Below are 6,302 nucleotides of genomic sequence, written 5' to 3'. Positions count from 1 at the left end.
GGGCTAGGTATTAAGACTAGGGAAATGGGCCAAGGATAGATGAATTCAATTCTTTTCTGAATTGAGCTGCATCATCACTTCCTAGTGGTTGGTTATGGAAATATTTATCTATATCATCTAATCTTATTAGACAAGTATACTTAAATGACTAGAGTTAATATCTACATTTCGAATTTAAATGTATTTTAAAAAAAACTATTTTGGCACGCTTTTTGCATAGAAATATTTAGTACAATTGGACTTTATGAATTATGCATTTGATATAAGTGTATTATTGAAAGACATTTTTTTTTAAGTTCCAGAATGATCAGTAAATTACTAGTGCGGTTATAGGATCAGGACTGAATTGAGGGGGGAAATAATTTCTAAAAAAAAAAATCTGAGTTTTTTGTATTCAGTTGGCAATTCTTCCCTTAAACCATAGAATGTAATCCTACCTTTAGAAATCTTTTTCTGTCAAATAGTTTTCTTGGTTCATATGTCCAATTCAAATTATTTACATGATTTTTTTATATTTACTTATTGTATTCTGAAATACAAGAGGCATATATTATTATAGGTGATCGTCTTATGACTGTCAAAAATATCTTCTTGGATAGGTAATTTAATTTCTTTAAGCCAGCATTTCCTTATCTATAAATGGGCCTTAATCTGCCTCAGAATTACTTTAGCAACTTAATGAACTGACTGATAAAAGCACTTAGCACAGTGCTTGGCATAAACCAATTGCTCAATAATTATTTTTTGCTGATGCAAATACTGTTGTCAGATTCAAATCATACTATTTGGCAAATCATTTCACTAGACCTTGGTTATCTGTTAAATGGGAATACTGCTACCTGGGATGCTTGCTTTTTTAATAATTGTTTTGGAAATCAAATGTAATAGTTGGTAAACTCTCCTGTCTGAGCTGAAGTAGCAAATTTTATACTATTAGAACCAAGTGGGGTGGGATGGGGGGTAAAAACATAGAGTGGATATCTGCTTTTAGGGAAAGAGTTTAACTAAAGGCTCTAAAACAGATTTGCCTTTGCTGAGTTCTGCCAGACTTAGACACATGGGGATATACAGCTTCCTTCCAGGCCAGCCAGACAAATACAGACTCCTTTGTTGATTGTCATTTAGAGATACCTCATCCCTTGCAAATTGAAAATTACCAATCAAGATATTGATTTCATTGGTGTTATTGATATATAGTACCCATGAAATCCTAGAAGAGGAATCTGTGGCAGGGTATAGACTCTTTTAACGGAGTATCCATAGCCTTTTAGAATCTGGCCTCAAATTTTTTACCTTGTTCAACTTTATGCCCTAATTCCCCCCCCCCCCCCCCCCCGCCCCGGCCTCATCATCTCAACTCCCACATCTTTTCCTGGGAGAGATTAAGCAGGTAAGTTAGGTGTATAGTTTTTTAGTTCTTCTGTGCTCTTATATAGATGTGTAACTCTCACATAAATTTATACTTTTTTATTTTAAAAAGATTAAAAATATTACTCATTATGAGGAAGACACATTTTTGGAATTTACATCCCAATACCAGCACATATGATAACAACAGTCTATAATTACAAAATCTCCTTCAAACTTCTGTAAATGCTTATAAAGTATACTACATGTAACTTTGGGAGATATTACATATGATTTAGCATATACAGTATATGTAAATATAGTGATTTATATAGTTGTGTAATTTTATAGAGATGGTTAGTGCATTATTTAGGTATTGCTTATGTATTATAAGAAATTTATTAACATTCAAATTTACAGAGTCTTGCTTCTTGTCACCTTTTGTTCCTGTGGTTTTTATCAGTTATTAGTTAATTATGTTTTTCTGTTGCCTTTTCTGTGACCAATTTAGAAACCATTACCTCCACTCATTCTGGTCTCTTGAGTAATTGGCAAAGAAGGGGGTGTTGAAATCCTCAATTATAGATGAATATTTGTGAGTTTTCTTTTTAGTTTTATCATGGTCATCTTGAGACTTATGAAATAATTATTTAAAATTTGAAACAGTGACAGGATAAGGCTTGTTAAACCATGGACCAGTGGCCAAACATAGGTTGAGGCCTGGTTTGCTATGAAATTTTGTTGAAACTCATCTACTCCTGTTTGTTGTGTGTGGTCTTCTTCTGCTCTCATACTGAAATAACAGAATTCATGTTCCTGCCACACAGACTTAATTTGGTCTGCAAAGCCTATGTCCCTCTACAAAAAAGTTTTTGACCTCAAAGTTTCGTGTCTTGAAGGCCTGGGCCCCACCTTATGGCCCATTTGGGAGGCTTTGGAACCTTTTATGAGGTAGAATTTAGTGGAAGGAATTTAGGTCTTCAGAGGCACACCTTTAATGGGAATATTGAGACTCTGGGATGTTTTTCCCATTTTGCTTCTTGGCAAGCATGTTGAGAGCAGTCTTGCTCCTGGTGTATTCCCTGCCATGATGTACTGCCTCACAATAGGCCCAAAGGTAACGGGGCCAAGCAACCATAGCCCAAAACCTCTGTAATATGAACCAAAACAATCCTTACTTCCTTAAAGTTGTTTATCTGATATTTTGTCACAGTAACAGAAAGCTTCATGACAGAACCCTGACTTAGAAGATACTGGAAGTCTAAATTAATCAACATCCATATGCAATCATGATATGGATACTTATCTTTGTAACTGAGCATGTTATAAGGCAAAGGATACACATGGAATTTAAAATCCAGCATCCTTTTTTTAAAAATTTTTCCACTTATTAGATGTGTCATTGTTCTTATTTATACATAGGGAATAGAGTTGCTTTTCAACTTAGAAATTCAAAATTGTTTTCATAATTTGTAACATTGTTTTTGCTCATGAAAGTTACCTCAACCTAAACCTTTGCAAGGGGGTGGGGGGGAATCAGTGCCATTTTCTGGTTTGATGCCATTTTGGATTAATAGTAAAATGGATTTAAGAGAGTTAACTTGGTTATAAGAATGGGATTTGTTTAACATCTTCCTTAGGATCTGATTGTGAGACTTTGAAATAAGATATATTAAAACCTCATATAAAGTGCTCTCTTTACAGTAGTTATTAGATGGTTGGAAATAAGAGTTACCAGGAGTGGTGACTATCTCAGTATAAAAACACATTGCTGGCATCAGTTTAATTATTAATACAATTTTAGGATTTCTTCCTCAACTGGATTTGAAGCATTTGAGACTGAGTACTATGTATACTACTACATGAATGAATACAAAATTCTCAATTTTTGTAAATGTAGCTGTCCCTCCAAACATTATGCAATTAAAGTAATTACATAAAGCCCAGACTCTTGAATATCTTATTTTCAAGCAACATCAAAGATTACTCTGAGTACATTTTCCCTTAAAAAGTTTGGCAGTTTCAATTGATTCAGAAATAGATTGAGAATTTACTATTGGACTGTCAAGTCAGTTCGCCTGAACAAAATGTATTTTACTAGATGTGAACTTTTTAGTTAATAGTCCAGCCTGGTTATTTAATTAAAGAATAAAACGCATGGTGAACTGTGAGTAAACTGTGTAGTAGCAAATCTCATTAGGTACAGGAGCTGCAGGATGGGTATGTGACTCAGCTCAAATCCATCATGGCTAGAGTAAAATCATTGAAATAGCTCAAGTATTGGTAGTCTGAATTTCAAATATAGTGGATGATGTTAATAAACTAAGGGAACTCCTTTAGACTTCAGGAGGACCCTGAAATTATGAGTAATGTTTTTTTTTTCATTAATGTACTTATTTCAGGAACTGTCCTTGACCTTCAACCTTCATTGTTTTAGAATGATACTTGAGAATACATTTACTGGTTTTCAGATCCCACATTTGGTCAGATCAAATGTTTCCCAAACTTGACAAGCTTTTATGCAGACACTTTGTTTTAGGTTTTAGGTTTCCTGGACTCTCTTCCATAAAGGTTCTGATTGAGTAGTTTGAGATGGAGCCTCAGCTTTTGCACTTTTAAATATTATTTATTTTTACACAGGAACATTGGAGTTTTCCTTCTAAATTGTGTGTGTGTATCTAAATAAAAACTGAATTTTCAGAAACTTAGTATGATGGCCTTTCTTTCAATGCTTTTTGTTTGTTTGATTTTAGTACCAGAAATTGGACCCAGGGGTACTTATCCAATGAGCCACCTCCCTGGCTTTTTTATATTATTATTATTATTATTGTTATTATTTTATTTTGAGATAGGATCTTGCAAAGTTGCTTAAGGCCTCACTAAATTTCTGAGGCTGGCTTTTAACTTGTGATGCTCCTACCTCAGCCTCTGGGGAACTACTAGAATTTACAGGCATGTGACTCCATGCTTGGCTCATGATGACAGTTTAAGTACATGTAAGCAATGCTGTATCCCTGAAATGATGCATATTTTCCATTATTAATTGTTGTATTGTTGAAGTAAAAGCACTTCATTGATTTGAAGGGGCCATAGTGGTGAATGGCATGAGCCAGAGCTTTCCTGGTATGCTAGCAAATAATAGCACGTTTATTTAATTGTATTTACCGTTGTAAGTTCATGCTTTGCAGGTTCAGATTATAGATCCTTCATTCCCTAGCCAACTGCTTTTATCATTGCAAGTCTCCTGTTTGATCAAATTCCTACCTTTTCACAATCATATGCAAAGTAAGCCCATTCATTCTTATTTTAGGCAAAATGTCCCCTTTCCTGATGTACCACCCACCTGTCCTTGTTTGAACTCTACTCCATTAATAATGGGAGAGTTAGCCTAAGTTCATCTCAGCTGTCTTCACTGATAATGATTGTCCCAAACGTTCTATAGCTTGTGTCACTCATATGAGGAATTAATATACCACACTACCTAGTTACTTAGTTATCTTGAGTGTTCTGACACTCTAACCTGTAAACTTGTGTGGGTGAGGGGCCATAGCCTACAATTTTTCCTGTTCCTGGGATCAAAGCCAGAGTCCTTATTCATGCCAAGCAATATGTATCATCAGTTAAAGCTAACAAGAGTTAAAAACAAGAATTGTGTATTTTAAATTTAAAAGTTTGGGAGAACTGATGCCTTCCACAAAAGTTTTCCATACCATTTCTTCACCAGTGAAATTTTTATACTTTTCCTGTGCTATTAATCTTTCACTTTTCCAAGAATATAGACATCATTAGAGATTGCTGTGTCATGGATTCTCAAGGGTGATCCCTCTGATTAACCTGTATGAGAATCAAATAGAGTGCTTACAAAGTACACAGTTTAATACTGTTTTCCCTTATTTTAAATTTTTTTCCATCTATGTAATTTTGTTCCTTTTGTTCTTTTGCCGCACTGCTGGCCCATTCTTTTATCAACTTTATAACCCTTCCTGTTTTCTAAAGCTATAATTAATTTCAGGTAGAGAAGTTTTAGGGTGCTGGTTAGGAATATAGCCTGTAGATATATGCCGATTTAAAATGTTGGCTGTTTTTCACTTTCCCGATAACAAAGCTAATTATCTAAAAGTACTTCTGTGTTTCAGTGTCCCTTTGTAGAAAATGTGGATAATAGTTCATCTCATAATGCTGTTATATATATATCCACGTAAAATATATAAATATTTGTAAATTCTTCAGTGTTTGTATTAGCACTTAGTAAATGTTAGCTGCTGTTGTGATTTCTCTCACTTTAACTTCCATAAAGTTTTACAACAGAGTGATTTGTAATCATATACCTCTATCAGATTCCAAATTCCTTGATGGGAGAGCCTGCCTTATTTTTTAAGTTTTCAATTCATTAAATTTCAGTAAATACTGTATCAAGTAATAGGAAGATGGCAAAATCCTGTAACCAGTGTAGCCAAACTAGCAGGTTCTGGCGAGGGGCAAAGAGGGATAAGAAAAAAAGACTCACATACAGACAGATGTTTTTGAAGGTAAAGCTGGAGTTGGTGCAGTGCTGTTCTCTGAAAAAGCAGATGATCTAATGAATTATGCCACTATTCTTTATTTATATATGCCTCATTTTCAGGTTAGAGCCTCTAGAAGCATTATTCTTTGTACTCAGATGTTTATAGGGTTAGCAACATCATGCACTATTCCACAATCCACAGTTGCAGTGTGGAACATTAGGAGCTTTGTGTAACTCTCAAAGTTTATTGTCTGAACTTACTGTTAGGTGGGCAGGTTCAGGAGAGGCGGAACTGGTGGAACACTGTGGTATTCTAGCAAGAGATTTCCTCTATTCCCAGGAGCTGTGTGTCTGATTTGAGGCTGATAAAACTCTAGCACAGAGTCTCCTCATGGAGGGCATTACAACAGCAGGTAGGCATTCTGCACCTCTGCAAAGAAACATTCTTGTC

Source organism: Marmota flaviventris, chromosome 14 (genome assembly GCF_047511675.1).
Source record: "Marmota flaviventris isolate mMarFla1 chromosome 14, mMarFla1.hap1, whole genome shotgun sequence".
In the NCBI taxonomy this organism is placed as follows: Eukaryota; Metazoa; Chordata; class Mammalia; order Rodentia; family Sciuridae; genus Marmota; species Marmota flaviventris.
The sequence above is the reverse complement of the archived record's forward strand: the minus strand, read 5'-3'. Positions refer to the sequence as shown.